This window comes from Phocoena phocoena, chromosome 13 (assembly GCF_963924675.1).
Source record: "Phocoena phocoena chromosome 13, mPhoPho1.1, whole genome shotgun sequence".
NCBI lineage: Eukaryota > Metazoa > Chordata > Mammalia > Artiodactyla > Phocoenidae > Phocoena > Phocoena phocoena.
In genome coordinates this window covers 24443579-24462856 of record NC_089231.1, presented here as the reverse complement: position 1 = coordinate 24462856, position 19278 = coordinate 24443579, and the positions used below count along the sequence as shown (strand labels likewise).

General features: G+C 47.1%; 1 pseudogene; it reads right to left on the bottom strand.

The window, feature by feature from the left end:
- Positions 1 to 9379: 9379 nt before the first annotated feature.
- On the bottom strand, positions 9380 to 18565 carry LOC136132508 (cytochrome c oxidase assembly factor 8-like; annotated as a pseudogene).
- Positions 18566 to 19278: the final 713 nt, after the last annotated feature.

Sequence of the window (19278 nt, the reverse complement as noted above, 5' to 3'; positions counted from 1 at the left end):
TGAATGGAGATGATCATAATGGAGAAACTAAGAGCATACTATAGAAGTAAACATACTTTTGCTTCCGCCCTGGTCATCATCCCAGGACAACCTCAGTGGGATTGCTGTGAAGCTAGAGCCTCAACCAGTCACTGCCAAGGAGCATATTCCATCACGACCTCAACTCATTGCCTGTATTCTGTCGGAGATATCGGTCCTCCTGTGGGTCCTGTGTCTTTTTTTAAGACACGCTCATCTTCTTTCTGATTAGGCTGTCCCAAACTCTCTACACAGGCTTCTTTTTGGCCAATCAAAAAGAAACCCTTAGCGATGCGGCTTCACAGACCCTGCAGTTCGTTTCCCTGGTGACCCAACTGCACTGCTGCAGAATTGCTCTTTCCAAATATACAAAACTTTTTTTTTTTTTTTATCATTTTGGCCGCACCACACAGCGTATGGGATCTCAGTTCCTCGGCCTGGGCTTGCACTCAGGCCACGGCAGTGAAAGCGCTGAATCCCAACCGCTAGACCACCAGGGAACTCCCAAAACTTATGTTTTGGATAGAACAACTTTAAGTAAACACACAATTACTTATTTACAATGGCATTTTTATTATTTTTTAAACATCTTTATTGGGGTATAATTGCTTTACAATGGTGTGTTAGTTTCTGCTTCATAACAAAGCGAAGGCATTTTTATTTTTAAACAAAATTTTGAACATTAAAAAATGCCAAGATACCACTCAGATGGTGTAGTGGATGTGTGGAGGGCCAACTAGAAGCCCCCTTCAGAACTGAGGCACTCATCCCCCTGGCTGCTGGGAGCGTCAGCTGTTGAGGGCTCTCATCTGAGTCTGTCTGCAGGAATTACCCTCAGTCAACAAAGGGGCTTATGGTCACAGCCCCTCCCCAGAGGCAGTCCACAACCAGTGACTTCCTCGCCTGAAGACAGGACAACTCTGGAGGACTGTAGGAGCTGCACAGCTCCCGGTGGGATCAGCCAGGGCCTTTGTGACATCATAATTCACCTCTCCCCTGCCCAGTAGAAGTCCTGCCCTCAAACCTCCATCTCAGACAGTCTGTCTCCCAGGGAATCCAAGTGAAGACAGATGAGAATTTCCTAATCAGCTTGCAACTGATGCAAGAGCTTCAAGGAGTGGAGACAGAGACTCAGGGTCGGCCTGTGAAGAAAACAGGAAGCCAATAATCACTGGCCTCTTATGCCTGTTGGCTTACGGTCAAAGTCATGTCTCTCACTCAGAAGGGCTTCCCCTTCACACATCACCCTGACTTTGGGAGGAGGAGAAAGCACCTGGCAGGCTTCTGCCTCCTCATTGACACATGGGAGAGAGAGGGAAAGAAGACTTTTCGTCCCTTGAAAGCCGGAGGCCAACTGAAGCTGAATGGAGAAGCTCGGCCTCTGGGAACAGGGTATCACAGCTGGAGGGGAGCCGATGGAAGGTGAAGTCTCACTTTATAACTTTTCTCAACTCTTGTTCGATGGGAGCATGAGTGTGAGATGGGAAGTAGGAGGAAATAGTACCAAAAACAATTACAATATTAAGCATCGTGACACTCAAATGTATTTTTAGTCACTTATTGATGCTAATGAAACCCAGAGGGATCAGGACCGAAAGGTGGGCAACCAGGCACCTCAGGAATGGATTTCCTCATCGCTCTTTGCTACAGATATTAGCCAGCATTCAGCCTTCCATTTTGACATAAATCCTGTCCTACTCCGATTCCTCAGAGAATCACCCCACATTTTAAAAAAAAGTTAGAATAGGGCCTTTAAAAACAACCTGGGGTTAGCCCATGTAAATGAGTTTCACATTGCACAACAGATATATTTATGTAAATTTAGTTATGTAATAATGACTAATTAAAGGCATTATAAAGTCCTTTCATCTATGTTCCCTCATTTACCCTTTACAACAATATATGACAGGGGAGAAAACTGAAGCTCAAAGATGTCAGTGGGTGGTCCCGGGCCTCTCAGTAAGTGGATGAACTTGGACTTAAACTTGGGTCTACAGACACTAAGCCTGTGTTATTTCCTTCCCTTAAAATAGCACTAGAAGAATTTACCTTCCAGAAGACTCCTCTATGAGTCTGTTTGTTCTCTGTATAAATCTGGATGTTCATCTATTACAAGGCAGGGAGCACCTGCTTTCTCTGAAGGAACACCCATTTCAAAACTTTCTCATAAGAAAACAACCAATGGGGCTTCCCTGGTGGTGCAGTGGTTGAGAGTCTGCCTGCCGATGCAGGGGACACGGGTTCGTGCCCCGTTCCGGGAGGATCTCACATGCCACGGAGCGGCTGGGCCCGTGAGCCATGGCCTCTGGCCCTGCGCGTCCAGAGCCTGTGCTCCGCAACCGGAGAGGCCACAGCAGGGAGAGACCCGCATACGGCAAAGAAAAGAAAAACAAAAAAAGAAAACGACCAATGAAGAAACAATCTCTGTGGCGCTCAGGTGAGTGGGAGATTGGCATTCACTGAGATTTCCAAACTTGCCTAACTGGCTTGCTGCGGGACACCAGAATTGCCCACATTCCTGAAGAAATGTCCTAGAGATGTTTTACTGCAGAACCAACACACACGGTGGGAGGGGATGCTCCCTGAGGAGAGGAGCAGCTGGGGGACAGGAGCTGCCGTAGAGGATGGGGCTGCAAGGGAGGCCAGGACACTCCAGCTATTAGTGAGGCAGGCCCAGAGGGTTCTGGAAGAATAGAGGAGCCAGTGTGAAACCAGGCCCTATCCAGCCCCACTTCATTTAATCCTCACTCTGCTGCTATGAGATGAGTTTTCCTTTTGTTTCAAACATGGAACCCGAGGCTTGGAGAGGCTGAGTTGTCACAGGTCAGAACAGTAAGTGGGATTTGAGTCCAGGTCTCTGACTCCAAATCTGCGGTTTTTAATCACTCGGTTCTATTGAGTCTGGAGGTAGGAAGGATAATGAACTGCACTGCATATTTAAAATATTTCTCCAACATTTACTCAGTGGAAAGGTCCAGGCTGAGAGGGACAGGTTGATGAGGGGGCAGCACCCAGCGTGGACGCTTCCCTCAGCAGACAAATTCCTGCAGTCAGCATCCCCTCCCTCCTTGTGAGGCAGTCGGGGGCAGCACTGTGCTGCCCTGAGCTCACCTGAGTTGGGAGGTATGTCTTCTCCATCTTAATTAGCCCATCAGAGTATCCCTTATAAAAACAAGCAGTTCAGTGCCTGAGTGGCGGCCTCATAAACAGCATCGCCAGGAACATGGCAGTGCTGAAGGCTGGATCCCAGGTGCTGCCGCCGCTCCCCATGTGGTCACCGCAGACCACATCCGTGGACACTCTGGAGAAGTCTCACATTCTGTCTCCTGGTTTCGTTCTTTTTTTTTTTTTTTTGCGGTACGCGGGCCTCTCACTGTTGTGGCCTCTCCCGCTGCAGATCACAGGCTCTGGACGTGCAGGCTCAGAGGCCATGGCTCACAGGCCCAGCCACTCTGCGGCATGTGGGATCTTCCTGGACCGGAGCACGAACCCGTGTCCCCTGCATCGGCAGGCGGACTCTCAACCACTGCGCCACCAGGGAAGCCCCTGGCTTCGTTCCTTACGGCCTGCTCCTAGGCTCTGCTCAGGGCTGGCAGCCTGCCTGGGAATGCTGGCTCCACCTGGTCCTCCTCCATCTGGCCGGGCCACTCCTGTTCCATGGCAGGGGTGCAGGAATGCTCCTCTCTGCGAGGAGAACAGGAGCTGAGGGAACCTGGTGATTGCTACCTTCTTGGGTGGCTTCCTCCCAGGAGACATCCCCTGCTTCTCAGAATGCCAAGAGCCCCAGGAAATCAGAGGACATCCTGCATCTATCCACCTTAATCTGTAAGAAGTTTGGATTATAGGGGGACCATCTTCTAGGAAGTGTGCCCCAGGATTTGCACAATATGGTAAATAACCAATGGCCTATTCTCTTCATTTGATTTACTGTCTGTAATCATCTACATATTTTATTGAGGCTGAAGTCCATGGAATTTTGTTGAATAGGACTTGAACTGAATATTTTTTATTTTATATTATTTGTTTATTTACTTTTGGCCTCACCATGCAGCTTGCAGAATCTTAGTTCCCTGACCAGAGATCGAACCTGGACCCTCGGTGGTGAAAGCCCTGAGTCTTAACCACTGGACCGCCAGGGAAGTCCATGAACTGAATATTTTTTAAAACTATAATTTTATACAGTCAGTCAGACAGTTTTCCATCAAGGAATTAGTATTCTACCAGAATTCAGTTCACAATGGTGCAAATCTTATTGGGCCCAAGCCAATTTCAACATTTAGGAAAAGGTAAGCTAAAAGGTTGTGCACAGGTGATGTGGGTGTGTGGGAATAAAGAAGAGAAATGGGAAAAGATGACCAGAGGTGACTGGCAAGGAAGGAAGATTCAGGAAAAGCCTGCATCTGCTATGATGTGCTTATCAGAAGGCTGGTGATTATTGGGAGAAAGGAAACATAAAAGATGAATATTCTGTCTAGGAGGTAAGCCAGCCTAGAGGTGTCGAGGAGCCTGTCCTAATCTATGTAAAGCAGGAAGGGTGATCACCTGGTATTCACAAGATTCACCTGAGCTCTAAAGATGTGCGGGTTATTCCATGAATGAGAGACTCTGGAAGAACACTCGGCTGATGCTGGCAGAGTTTGAACTTCCTGGTGGAAGTTGGACCAGCCCAGCTTGCAGATGTGTACATAACTTCCCAATGCCTACTGGTGGGTTTGAACAAATTCCATGAAGATATAAATCAGCTAACACTATAAAGGAGTGTCATGAAGGCCAGGGGAAGATGCTGGTGCAGTGGGTCTGGCCACCACAGTGGCAGGCAGGAAGGTTTGGAACATCTGTGAATGTAACATCTGAATTCTCCTGTGTTATCCATCATGATGTCAATTTTCCCTTACCTTGCTCTGGAATAAGTCTCTCATGCATAATAAGTCGATACTCTAATAATGACTTAATTAATGGTCTTCCAATTTCCTTAGGAAAGAGAAATTAAATCCGTTAATTAAAGTGGGAAAATGAAGGAAAGAAAAAGCAAGTGGATTAGCCAAGATCTCACAGCTCAGTGACACCTAACTTGAGATTTTTGACTTAGTAAATGGACCAGAGGAATGTACCCTGATGTCTTCTCTCCCTGTATCAGCTTCTTTCCACTCAAAATGTTGGGGTGACCAGCAGGATTCTTGTTTCTTTCTGGTCCTTTAAGAAAGCAAAGGGCAATTTTTTGTACACAAATGTTCATAGTAGCATTATATGTAATAGCCCAAAGTGGAAACAATCTAAATGTCTGTCAACTGAAGGATAGTTGAACAAAAAGAGGATATCTATACAATGCAATATCATTCAGTCATAAAAATGAATTAAGGTCTGATACATACTACAATATGGATGAATTTTGAAAACATTATGCTAAGATAAAGAAGTCAGTCCAAAAGACCACGTTTGTATGAATCCATCTGTATGGAATAGAATAGAATCTATATGGAAATGTCCAGAATAGGCAAATCTATAGAAACAGAAAGTTGATTATTGGTTGCCTTGGGCTGAGGAACTTAGGGGTGAGGGGGTGATACAGGGTTACGTTTTTTAAAATTAATTAATTTATTGTTGGCTGTGTTGGGTCTTTGTTGCTGTGCGCGGGCTTTCTCTAGTTGTGGCAAGCGGGGGCTACTCTCCGTTGCGGTGTGTGGGCTTCTCATTGTGGCGGCTTCTCTTGTTGCGGAGCACGGGCTCTAGGCATGTGGGCTTCAGTAGTTGTGGCTCACGGGCTTAGTTGCTCCGTGGCATGTGGGATCTTCCCGGATCAGGGCTCGAACCCATGTCCCCTGCATTGGCAGGTGGATTCTTAACCACTGCGCCACAGGGAAGACCCCAGTATTTCTTTCTGAAACGATGAAAATGTTCTAAAATTGACTTTGCTGATGGTTTTGCAATTCTGTGAAAATACTAAAAATCATTGAACTGTACACTTTCAGTGGGTGAATAGTATGTTAACTTTATCTCAATAGAATGGTTAAAAACCAGTAAGGAGAGACCATTAGTAAGATTTGGGGTGTTGTCGATGGGAAGCCTCAGTTTTTTTTGGACTTCTTGGCATAGTCCTGGGACCAGAGCTGAGTGCCAGTGCAAGGGGTGAAGGAGAGAGCCTGGACTGGGCACACTGGAGGCTGAAGCCAGTAGGCATTCAATAACTGAATGAACAAGTATTGAAATTCCTGCCTCTTTGTTAATGCACAATCAGTGAGGAGGGAGAGAAAAGAGTTTGGCCTAAGTCTTAGGATTTGGAGCTGGGAAGCATTTCTGAGGGTGGCCCAAAGCAGTTTTGAAGTAAGGTTTTAATAGAACCAACACTACTGTGTATTCACACATCTCTTACTCCTCAGAGAGTACTCCTCTGGGGCCTCATTCGAGGTCTTGGTGCCGAGGGATTGAGGGGGGAGGCCTTCATTTGGTACCTAATATGGAAACCTGGAACAGGAAACCAGCTGCCCTGAGAAATGTCATCTCCCATTGTAGCGTGTGGCATTATAAGTTAAACGTGAAGATTTCTCCAGCAGCAAAGCTCACCAAACACTGAAATGAGTCATCTCTGGGAAGATGTGGAAACCTTTATGTATGAGGACACATGGGAATTAGATACAACCCATTATGAGACTAGGACGTGGATTATTCGGCCTCTGGAAAGCCCACGGTCAATGGAGGCTGCAATTTCACCTGCTGAGGGATCAAGTTCAGGTGTGGTCTAGTGGGATGAACACAGTCAAATGGGTCATTTCACTCAAGTTTTAAACCAGCTCTTGCTACATTGATTTATTGGGTTATGCTAGGGCAAGACACTTGCGTCTACAAATCTGGTATAAAACTCTGAGCAAGGGCTGGTTTTGAAAGAAATGGTGAAGCCATCCTGTGCTTTCCCCATCACCCCTGTACTTCAATTCAACTGTGCTGATGCCCAAGTGCCAGTGTTACACCAATCTAGTCCTTCCCCCTGCCTCTTATTAAGCTGGCTGGTAGAGAAGCTTCAGGAAGAGAATGGCTTAGGCTAAAACCTTCTGATAAACAAATTCATGCTAAGATATGTGTGACTAAGAGCTATTTAATGTGTTGCAATTTAAGAAAGGAAGTCAGTTACCTTAAGGAACAATTTAATGAACCCATACCTCATGGCAGTGGAATTTTTTGTTTTGTTTTATTTTGTTTTAGGTGGCTGAGCTTTCTCGATGCTTCTTAATTGACCTCAGATCAGTGTATCTCCAACTTTAATGGACACATGAACAACCTGAGACTCTCGTTAAACTTGGCTCTAACTCAGTAGATCTGGGATAGGGCCTGAGAGTCTGCATTTCTATCAAGCTCCCATGGGGTGCTAACATGGCTAGTAGGGACCACCTTTTGAGAGTCCTTAGTGACCACCACCCTACATTCAGCAATACTAATGCACGCAGGAAGTTGGGCTGCTCTTTCTTGGAGTCCCCTTGACAAGTTGTACATCCTTTCATTAGAGCACTTAAGACATTGTGTTGTAATTATTTGTTTAGGGGCCAGCATCTCTATTACACTGAGAGCTGTCACGCAGCATGTCTTACTCACCTCTACCTCCAGGTGGTCGGATAAGGTCATGAACTCTGAGAGCTCTTGCATGGTATCTCTGTTTCTGCTTGGCCATGTGGTGTAAACCAGTGCTTTTCAACCCTAACAGCAGATTAGGGGAATTTAAGAAATAATCAATGCCCAGGTACACTCCAGTGATTTGATTCAATTGAGCTGTTTGGGGGCTTATGTAGGATGATTTTAGAAGCCTTCCGGGGTCTTACAACTCAACAATAAAAAGACAAATAAACCAATTGAAAAATGCGCAAAAGATTTGGAGAGATATTTCTCCAGAGAAGACATACAAGTGGCCAATATGTACATGAAGAGATGTGCAAAATCATTAGTCATTAGGGAAAGGCAAATCAAAGCCTCGAGATACAACTTCACACCTGATAAGGTAGCTATAATAAAAAGTAAAAAAGAAAAAAAGAAAAGAAGTGTTGGTGAAGATGCGGAGAAATCAGAACACATACCCACCGCCGATGGGAATGTAAAATGGTGCGGTTGCTTTGGAAAACAGTTTGGCTGTTCCTCAGAAAGTTAAGTATGGAGTTACCATATGATCCAGCAATTTCATTCCCAGGTATGTCCCCAAGAGAACGGAAGACATATGTTCTCACAAAAACTTGTACATTAATGGACCTAACAGCATTATTCACGTTAGCCCCAAAGTGGAAATGACCCAAATGTCCATCAACGGATGAATAAATAAATAAAATGTGGCATATCCATACAATGAAATAGCATTGGCCATAAAAAGGAATGAAGTACTGATACATGCATAGATGAACTTCAAAAACATTGCGCTAAGCGAAAAAAGCTAAAGGCTGCATATTGTATGATTCCATTTACATAAAGTGTCCAGAATGGGCAAATCCATAGAGACAGAAAGTAGACTAGTGACTGCCAGGGGCTAGGGGAGGGAGGAATTGGGAGGCACGGGCTTTCTTTTCAGGGTGATGGTAATGTTTTAGGACTAGACGGTAGTGATCGTTGTACAACATTGTGAAGAATGTTCTAAGATGTTCTAAAAGCCATTGAATTGTCCACTTTAAAATGGTCAAATGATGTATTTTATGTTGTGTGAATTTCATCTCAAAAATAAAAAGTTAAAAACTTTCTGGGGATTCTGATTTGCAGCCAAGTTTGAGAACCTCGGTGTAAGGTAACCTGGAGCATGGGGTACATGCTCCAACATTTGCTATCGAGAAGAGGATGGTGTTAAACTGAAGGTCTCAGCTTTAAATGCACATTGCCATGACCTGGGGACTGTTAAAAATGCCCATGTCTGGGTCTCCACTCCCCAAATCTGATTTGATTATTCTGGAGGGGCGGCCTGGACAAGCTGCTCAGGGAATTCTAACAGGTAGCCAAAGTGGAGACTGTGAGGCACAAGTTCCTAAACATGAGAGTCACAGTGATCACCAGAGGCCTGGAGGAGGAAGGGGGCACTGGGAACTTTTTTAAAAAATTTATTTTATTGAAGTATAGTTCATTTATAATGTGTTAATTTCTGCTGTACAGCTAAGTTATTCAGTTATACATATATATACATTCTTTTTTTCTTTTTCCACAGTGCTTGGGTTTTATTTAACATCACTTCCATGACTGAGAGCCAGCTTGGAATCCACAGTCAGGATGGAGCCACGTGGGCCACAGCGCACCAGGACCCGCGTCCTCCCAGCCTGCCCTGCACACACAGCTCTTAGAGCCCTTGTAAAACAAGCTCCTATAAGCAGCTGCTTCTCGCTGGCGGGTGGGTCAGGGTGGGCTCCTAATTGCTGGTCTTCTTTCATTTCAGTCTAAGCTTGTTCCAAATTCTCTCCAGGGCTACTTTTCCCATGAAGAAGGGGATGGCAAAATTACGCTTGTACCAGTCCCTTTCTATAGGTGGTTTGTCTGTATTAGGATCCAAGCAATGTCTACACACTGTATGAAGTCTCTTTTATTCTATAATATTAGTTCCTCCGTGTAGAACCCACTATCTACGCGCTAGGGGTGCAAGCTGCTTTAGGGCTGCCATGCAAGTAACTTTAATCTGTCAATTTTATTTAAAAGTGCAAAAACTAAGTTGATAGCGACTTCTACCTGTTGTAATACACGTGCTTCTGAAAATTTTTACTTAAAAATTCCTTGTAAAATCAGCCATTTCTTCTGCATTCAATGTTGCTTTTTGACCTGATTCAGCTCTCAGTTCCAGGCCTTTGGCTTTCAGTCTTGAGTCAATAAATATTTCTTTTTCCTTAAGAAAAAGAAATTCTGGTTCTCGCAGAACTGTTGGTTCCATTCTTGTGTTTCTTGTCTTAATTCTCTTAACTTTTGTTCCAATGGTGATTCATTTTCAGGGATGTAGAAGTGAACAGGTCGAAGGTTTGAATATTTATCTGGGGGTCCTATCCAATCATGGCAAGATTTTCCTGGAGGGCAGAATCTTGAGACCTGCTAGTATTGGAGGGTCTCCTGCGGAGTCGGGGGGTGGCTGTGGCTCAACGTGGGGACAAGGACACTGGCAGCAGCAGTTCTGGGAGGCACTCCTTGGCGTGAGCCCTCCCAGAGTCTGCCATTAGCCCCACCAAAGAGCCCAAGTAGGCTCCAGTGCTCTACATTCTTCTTTATATTCTTTTCCATGATGGTTTATCACAGGATATTGAATAGAGTTCCCTGTGCTATACAGTAGGACCTTGTTTATCCATTCTCCATATACTAGTTTGCATCTGGTAATCCAAACTCCCAATCCATCCGTCCTCCACCTCTTCTCCCCCTTGGCAACAGCAAGTCTCTTCTCTATGTCTGTGAGTCTGTTTCTGTTTCATAGAAAAGTTCATTTGTGTCATATTTTAGATTCCACATATAAATGATATCATATGGTATGTCTTTCTCTTCTGATTTCACTTAGTATGATCACCTCCAGGTCCATCCATGTTGCTGCAAATGGCATTATTTCATTCTTTTTTTATGGCTGAGTAGTATTCCATGTTCTTTATCCATTCGTCCATCAATGGACATTTAGGTTGTATCCATGTCTTGGCTATTGTAAATAGTGCTGCTATGAACGTAGGGGAGCCTTTGTTATTAACAAGCTCCCCGGTGATGCTGATGCAGGTGGTCTGCACCACACTTTGAGAACACTGCTTTGGGGAAGGGATCTCAACATTTAATGTGCATACAAGTCACCCAGGACCTTGTTAAAATGCAGCTTCTGGTTCAGCGTTTCTAACCAGCTCTCAGATGATGCCAGGGATACTGGTCTGCAGACCACAGTTTGAGTCACAAGGTTATAAAGCTGTGGTTCTCGGAGTGGGTTCTCTGGACCGGCATTAGCATCACCTGGGAACTCATTAGAGATGCAGATTCTCAGGCTCTACTTCAGACGTACAGAAGCCCTGTAGCTGATCTGTTTCAACAAGACCTCGCAGTAATTCCGCTTCAGGCTGGGGTCAGAGAACCACTGCAGGGCACAGCAAGTGCTCTTACCCCCCAGAAATGCCTCGCACAAAAGCCTGGACCAGCATCCCAATAAGGGAACTGAGGGCTGTAAACTCAGAAGTGCCAGTGGCCTCAGGGGGCCACTGATTCTGAGCAAAGGAAGCCGTAGAGAAGGAGGTGTTAGAGTGGGGTGGTGGGCACCCCTGAGGACTAATGAGGTCTTCAGCCCAGGATGGTGGCAGAAGGAAAGGCCAGCACAGAACCGGGCCGTGGGGCAACAACGGTCAGGGGTGGGGGGTTACATTTGTGGCAGAAGTGAATCTGTGACCCAGGGCCTCCTGTCTTCACTGTGTCCCTTCTACAGCTCAGGCACCTGCCTTCCCAGGTCCCCAGACCCCTTGGGAAAGCTGCACAGCCACCCACTTATACGGAAGGTGTTAGGAACTTAATTTGCTACTTCTTCCTGGGTCATTTGCATTAAAAAGTGGCTTTCAGGGGAAAGCAATGTTTCTAAAGTGCAGTTTTAAGGTTTAAGGTGCCTGGCTAGGAAGCTGCCTGGTCTTCAAATCACACCTCTCAGAGACAGCCTATGGGACAGATGAATGCGGCTCTGCCTCCAGCTTTCCCCGGTGAGGGCTGGCGGGGCCCCTCCCTGGGTTCGGGCCAGGCTGCAGGAGCTGAGGAATTCCCCCTCTGCTCAGCTCTCTCACTGCCCTATCCTCTGTGGGAGAGAGGCAGCAATTAGCATAACTGGAACAGATCCTCTTTGTCTACATTCCAGACTGTGGGATTCAGGCCTCCCCCAGAGACATGTTAATTACGTGGAAGGGACCCTGGGTGCCCATTGGCACCAAATCCTCGCCGCAATGTTGCTGCTGCTGGAAATGAACCAGGTGTAGGTGAAGCCACAGCCCGGGCTTGTGCATTGATTAACCTGCTTCCCAACCAGGAAACCTGCTGCTCCAGTCCTTCAAGCTCTCTATCTTCCTCCTCCAAGTTTCCCCAGTCCTCTGTGGTCAGGAAAATATGCTTACTCTTGGCATGAGTATCTTCCATCACCTCACCCATGATTGGCTTTCCTCCCCATCTGGACTGTGGTTTCTTCACAGGGGACCTTGTTTTATACTTAATTAATGAATCAACCAAACAATCAATCAATGTTTGTTAAAGAAAGCTTTTTTGCCAAGCACCGTGCAAAGATCAGTAAGGCATCTAACATCTGCAACGAGGCCTGTACAACTTAGTTAAGGGTGCAGGGGTACATAGCCAAGTGATCAGTTACATGCCAATGGTGAATAGAGGATGCTCTGGGAAGATTGAAGGGGGTTACAGAAATGTGTCTGGGAAGGAGTGAAAGGAGGAGCAATGGAGGGCTTCCTGGAAGAGGTGACATTTGAACAAGATTAAGGATGAGTAGGGTTTACCACATGGGGTTTACAGACAGAGGAAAAAGCATGTACAAAGTCACCTGGTAGGACAGAGTTTTGGGCTTTTCTGGGGTCACAGGCTTCAGAGGCGAACTGGAGAGGCAGGTGGCTGGGTCCTAGAAGGTTTTACCTTCCAAGCCAAAGAGTTTGGAGGTTGACTTGAGGGCACTGTGCAACCAGTGAAGGATTTGAATAAGGGGGTAGTGTGGTCAGAGTTTTAGAAAGAGAGGGCCACAGTGTGGAGGGCAGACTGGGGGGGATGGCCTGGAAGGGGGGACTAGGGAGGCATAGGAGGGTGGGATCAGGGAGACTGAGAAAGGAGGAGGCAGGGGCCGAGAGAACAGGTACCACAGGGGTTTATGAGATGAAGATGGGCGTGTTGGATTATCAATCATGAGGTTACTGGTGATTTAAGAGCAGTTTCAGTGGAGCGGGGAATAAGTGGAAGATACTTTCCAAAAGCTTTGCTTGGAAGGGTGGGAGAAGATAAGATGAAGTGAAAGGGGAGCAGGGGTAGGGAAGACTTCCTTTTAAGACAGATTTTGTATGTACCTCTATCGTCTCACTTTCCCAGTTTCACTGAAATTATCTGTGCGGGTGAATGCCTGCCTCTCTGACCACCCCAGCATCCCACGCATCCCAGTCTGGGTTAGGGGCTGCTCCTCTCTCAGAGCCCCAGCCCTATGAAGAGCTCTGGCAAAGCACACAGGTGGTGAACTGGGTTGTCAGTTTCTTACATGTCTTCCTCTTTTTTTTTTTTAAATAAATTTATTTTATTTATTTTTGGCTGCATTGGGTCTTTTTTGCTGTGCCCAGGTTTTCTCTAGTTGCAGCGAGCGGGGGCTACTCTTTGTTGTGGTGTGCAGGCTTCTCATTGCAGTGGCTTCTCCTGTTGCGGAGCACAGGCTCTAGGCACGCGGGCTTCAGTAGTTGTGGCATACAGGCTCAGTAGTTGTGGCCCGCGGGCTCTAGAGCACAGGCGCAGTAGTTGTGGCTCACGGGCTTAGTTGCTCCACAGCATGTGGGATCTTCCTGGACCAGGGCTCGAACCTGTGTCCCGTGCATTGGCAGGTGGATTCTTAACCACTGCACCACCAGGGAAGTACCGTGTCCTTCTCTTGACCGTGAGGAGCACAAGAACTGAGCCCATGTAGCTAGGGGTTCCCAGAACCTATCCCGGTACCTGGCACAAAGGAGGTGCTCAAAAAATGTGCCTTGAACCAGCTTGTGTGAATGAGATGGCTGATGAGGGCTCCTGCTTCCAGCCACTGCCTGGAGACCCAAGGGAGTGAACTGTGATTGTCCTTGTGTTGGAGCCACAAAGCATCTGGTGACTCTTGTGTGATCAAGAAAAATGGTGAAGAGCTGAGGGCTTTGAGGTTGCCCTGCTTGTCAACCTGGAGCCAATGCCTTGGGAATAAATGTCTAAGTGCAAGTTCAAGCATGTCCATATCAGGTATGTGGACCCAGAGTGGCTCACCTGTGTTCCTGGAACTGTTGTCTGTGGGTGCCAAGGGTGTGCTAAGTCTTATCCCTACTAGGTCACACAGTCTTCAAAGGAAGCAGAGTCATCAGTGATGATTTTGTAAACAGGGGCTGTAAGTGAAAGCTCTGACTACTCACAGATGATGTTCCCTCCTCACTGATCCTGGAATTCTCTTGATCTCTGAGGGTGTGAGTTGTACCTTACCTGTACGGCAGGTAAGTTGTACCTGACGTAACCTCACTCTCCTCATCTGGAAAGTCAAGGCGTCATTCCAGCTCCAGTCAGCTTGGATTCTGCTTAATTTTTAGATCCTTTCTTGAGATTAGGTTTTGATAGGAAGAGCCTGGAAGGATGTTATGCACCTGAGAGGGAAGAAGGGCTTCTGTGGAGGGTGAGGGACTGAGAAATGGGAGGTTACGGCTCTGGGAAACACTTGTCCACTTCCCTACCCTCACGTCACTTCCCACACAATTGAGGAGTCAGGATGACCACAGCCGTGAGACAGCCTAACAATCAAAGCACGTTCTTGGTGATGGCAAGTTCACGTGAAGTCATATACATGGGCTCCAATGGGAAGTGGAAATTTGGACCAGATCTGTTCAGACCTGCCCTGAAAGTAACCCAAAGGCCCATGAGGTGGTCTCAGAACTCCTGGGACCGTTCTCTGTGGGATCTGCTCACTGGATCTGCTCTGGCCTGGACAGCCTCTAATTCTGTCCTGTGCTGTAACCAACCTCTCAAGGTAATCCAGGGCCAGATCAGACCCAGCCCATCTGGAGGAAAGGCAATCTCGCTGTTCTACAGAGAAAGCACTGAAGGAACCTCTGTCTGCCCTTGATGCCATGAAGACGCTACCCCACGAAGGCCTGGTTTGGAGTCTCGGTGGATAGAGCAGAGATTCTGCGAGAGCTTTCTTCACCCTCTGGTTCTGATCAGGCAGTGAGAGCGTATGCTGTGACTCGGTCAGAGCTCGCTGTAAGGAGTGGTTATCACATCTCAAATTGAGGAGACCATCCCTGATGCTTTGTTGCCAATTGGGCTTGAGAGGATGAAGAAGTTACAGGATCTTCAGAGTCTGTTTGTAACTTTCAATGCAATAATCACTCTCTAAAAAAGGGGAGGTAGTGCGTTTTCACAGGAAAAGAACGTGAACTAGGAGTCAGAAGACCTGAGTGATTCTGCCACTTAAAAGCCAAGAACCCTTCACAACCTGGGTGTCAGTTTTCAGGTCTCTAAAATGGGAATAAGAGTACCTGTCTTAGGCCCTCACGGGCTAGTCTTGAGGATCAAGTGAGCTAAAAATGTGAAAGAGCCCTTGCGGTAAGGGATGGTACTTTTGATTACAAATCAGCTGGACTTTCCCTCCTCCAGGTATTTGCTAAATCAGAACACGTGGGCCCACAGGGTGTGGTCCACACGGGTATATGTGGGTGTGGGGCTCTTTCAGCCCAGTTTGGGGCCCTCCAGCTGGTAGCGCAGTCTGCTGCCTTGTGTCTCTTGCTCATTTTGTCCTACAGAAGAGCCAGCAAGGGCTTCAAAGCAGGAAATGTTTTCACAGTTTCTGCCACGAGAAAACCAAGCTTTCCCAGGCTGTACTTCGAGCCCCGCCTTGCTGGAGAAGATCGGAGACTGGTCTTTATCTCTGTGACAGTTAGACCCTTTATAGTCAGTCAGGCATTTTATTGTTTCCCCAGTGATGACATGGTTGGAATTCAGCCCATGTCTTTGTAGTACTTGCTGGTGTCAGATTCATAAGGGGGAAGGAGAAGGAATCTTGTGCTGGACAATGAAAGCTGTGAGCCTGGGACTTTACAAACTCCCAGCAATTCTCTTTTGGTTGGGAGGCAGCTGTGCTAGGAAGGGTCGAAGATCTGGAATTCTTTCTGATCTGGCTCCTGGGAGTGGGGCAGGGGGCTTGTAAGTCTCTGGGCATCATCTTGTTAAAACTCTCTTATATGAAGCAGGCCAGTGCCAGAAGAGGGGCTTGTCTGGGGACCATCTCTGAGTGGTGGCTGAGCCAAAATGTCGGCATCAGGACTGTGGAATTTAGCCAGAAACAGATCAATTTCATGCAGAGAGCAACTTTGAATAGGGAAGCAAGGATCGATAACTTAGGATTCCGACTCTTCAGGAACCTACAGGAAAGGATATTGAATATAGCCACATACGGTTATGACCCGAGGAGACTGTGGTGACCACTACTAGGGAGGTACCAACACTGTGTGAAGGGGGATTTAGAGTTTTGCTATAGTCTTAATGTGTCCCCCCAAATTCCTATGTTGAAGCCTAATCCTCAATGTGATGGTATTAGTAGATGGGGTCTTTGGGAAGTGGCCCCTAATGTCATGAGGGTGGAGCCCTCATGAACGAGATTAGTGCCCTTATAAAAGAGATCTCAGAGAGCTCCCCAGCCCCTTCTACTATGCGAGGTACAATGAGAAAACCAGAAAAGGGCCCTCACCCGACCATGCTGTGATTTGGACGTCCAGCCTTCAGAACCTTGAGAAATAAATGTCTGTCGTTTATAAGCTATCCAGTCTCTGGCACTGCATTATAACAGTCCAGATGGACTAAGACAGGTATTGTCGGGAGAGTCCCAGGAATCTGATGGTTGGTGGGTAGCTGCACAACCACGCCCATGGCCATGTGTCTCCACAGAACCTCACATTTTGGCCACCATGAGCTGGTAGCCTGAGAGCATCATTTCATCAGTCTGGGTTTGAAGTCAGTCTCTTCTGAGGCAAACAAGTAGCTATTTCATAGGCCATATCAGATGCGTACCCAGGGATGACTACCTGCCCTGGAAGACAGTTGCCCAGGGACTCTAAGCCTGTCACCCTACGATGCCTCCTCTGACTTGAACTAGCCTGTGTCCCAAAGATGAGGGCCCTCCTATTTAGAAAAAGAAAAGAAAAATAGAAACCATCAGAAGCAGCCTCTTCCCCTTCCTGGTCACCAAACTTTCCTTTATTTGTTTGCACCCTTTGATCCTTCTCTGGGTCACAGTGGAAGTTGTGTCTGTGATCTCCTCTTGTCCACCTCCTACACCAGCACCCCCAATTTCACAACGTACTGATCTCCTTAAACGTCTCCTCTCTCCCAGGTCTTTATCCCTTCTCCCTGGGCTAGTCTGCCTTCCACCTGCATTTAACACAATCAAGTCTCATTCATTCAAAAAAATAAAAGCTTCCCTCCTGTCTTCACATGCCCTGCCACTCTGTTTCTCACACCGTCTGGAAGGTGTTTTCTATACTTGCCCTCACCACCACTATCCCCCCTGTGTTCACGCCTGAACTCACTGCTCTCTGGCTTGTCCATCTACCACTGGGCCAAGACTGCTCTCAGTGTGGTACCAAAGGCCCGTCTGTAGAGCCAGTGTGACTTTTCTCGGCAGATTTGATTCTTTTGACCTCTTTTTTCCTAACAAGAGAAAACCCCCCACTCTTTCCTTAAATCCCTTGACACCACACACATTCCTGCTTTTCCTGGGTCTCCAGTTTCTCCTGCTCTGTCTCCTCTCACCAGTTTCTGTTCTTGTGTCCTGAGCTTTCTTCTCTTTCTCTCTTTTTACACTCACCCTCACCTATTTCATCCAGTTATACAAGGCAAAATCCACCACCTGTCTCAGATTCCGGCCTAGGCAGATTTCCTGAGCTCTGCTTTGATGTCTCTGGACACCCACAGTGAGTATGTGAGCTGTCTCCCTCCCTGTGCTTCAGTGAGCAACATGGTTAGTAACTCTGTTAGTCAGAAACCTGGCTTTGTGAGTAAGGTGTGGGGTGAATGGTGAGTACATGAACATTTCCCTTGAGCCCACAGTTTCTCCCACCACCCCAGGAAAGTAGGTTCTGGAAGGAGAGAGAGAAGGTGGGGAAGAAGAGGAAGAAGGAGACGGAGGGAGAGAGAGAGAGAGAGGCATGAGATAGCGTATGATCTCTTTTCTAAGGCTGAGCATCTGTGACATGTTTTATCCATGTTTACAGCACGTTAATGGTGAAAAGTTGTCAATGCAGGATTCTGGCAGATTCCTCATCAGAGGACACTTTAGAGAATGCCCTTGAGGATGAACCCAAATAAGAAAATAGTCCTGATCTTTTCTTGAGCTTAGGTCTGGGTCAGGCACCTCAGCAGAGCATTGATCCAAAAACTGAAGTCCCCAGACAAGAAGCAGTGACTAGGAGAGGGCCGGGGGGGCGGGAGCGGGGAGGGAGGAAAGGCTGGACGTGCAGACGGTGCCACCATCCTGACATTACAACCAGAGAGGGGCTGCTGAGCACTCGTGAAGGAGCCTGGAGTCACTGGAGGGAAGAAGGGATACCCACCATCTCCCAGGGACTCAGCTTCAGGCAAACAGACCCTGGAGGCCTGGGAGGGTGGGGGGCCCATTATGGGAGGAGGAGACCGCAGGGAGACTCCAAAGATGATACGAGCCAGCCCTCTTCACCTCCAGTGGGGAGACCAGAGGCCAAGGGTGTGCCTGAGCCTTCAGTGGGGCTCGACCATCCAGCTTTTGGTGGAGAGGTTCTCGTACCTCCTCACAGGCTCTGAGCAAAAAGCCCAGCATCTCCTTGCTGTTCTTGGTTTTGAACAGCCTGGATAGCTCCTTGGAAGACTGGCTCATGATCTCTACTCTTCTGGTTCATTCTTTTTTATTTTTTAATTTTTATTTATTTTTGGCTGTGTTGGGTCTTCATTGCTGTGTGCAGGCTTTCTCTAGTTGCAGCGAGCGGGGGCTACTCTTCGTTGTGGTGTGGGACCTTCTCATTGTGGTGGCTTCTCTTGTTGCAGAGCACAGGCTCTAGGCACGCGGGCTTCAGTAGTTGTGGCGCGTGGGCTCAGTAGTTGTGGCTCATGGGCTCTAGAGTGCAGGCTCAGTAGTTGTGGCGCACGGGCTTAGCTGCTCCACAGCATGTGGGATTTTCCCGGACCAGCGCTCAAACCTGTGTCCCCTGCATTAGCAGGCGGATTCTTAACCACTGTGTCACCAGGGAAATCCCTTCTAGTTCATTCTGTCTCATTCTGCTTTTCCCTTGACATTCTTCTAACTGCGTAATTCTTCTACTCCAGTTCTAATCTGTATCGGGCCTCCGAAGCTCTCAAGAGACAGATATCTGTCATAAGGTTTGGCTTTAAGGAGGTTTTCTTTGGGAATTCCCTGGCGGTCCAGTTGTTAGGACTCTGTGCTTCCACTGCGGGGGACACAGGTTCGATTCCTGGTCAGAGAACTAAGATCCCACAAGACGTGTGGTACGGCAAAAAAAAAAAAAAAGAAGAAGGTTTTCTTCAACATTTTTCTCTTTTACAATATTCCTGTAACAGCAGCACTCTTGTAAG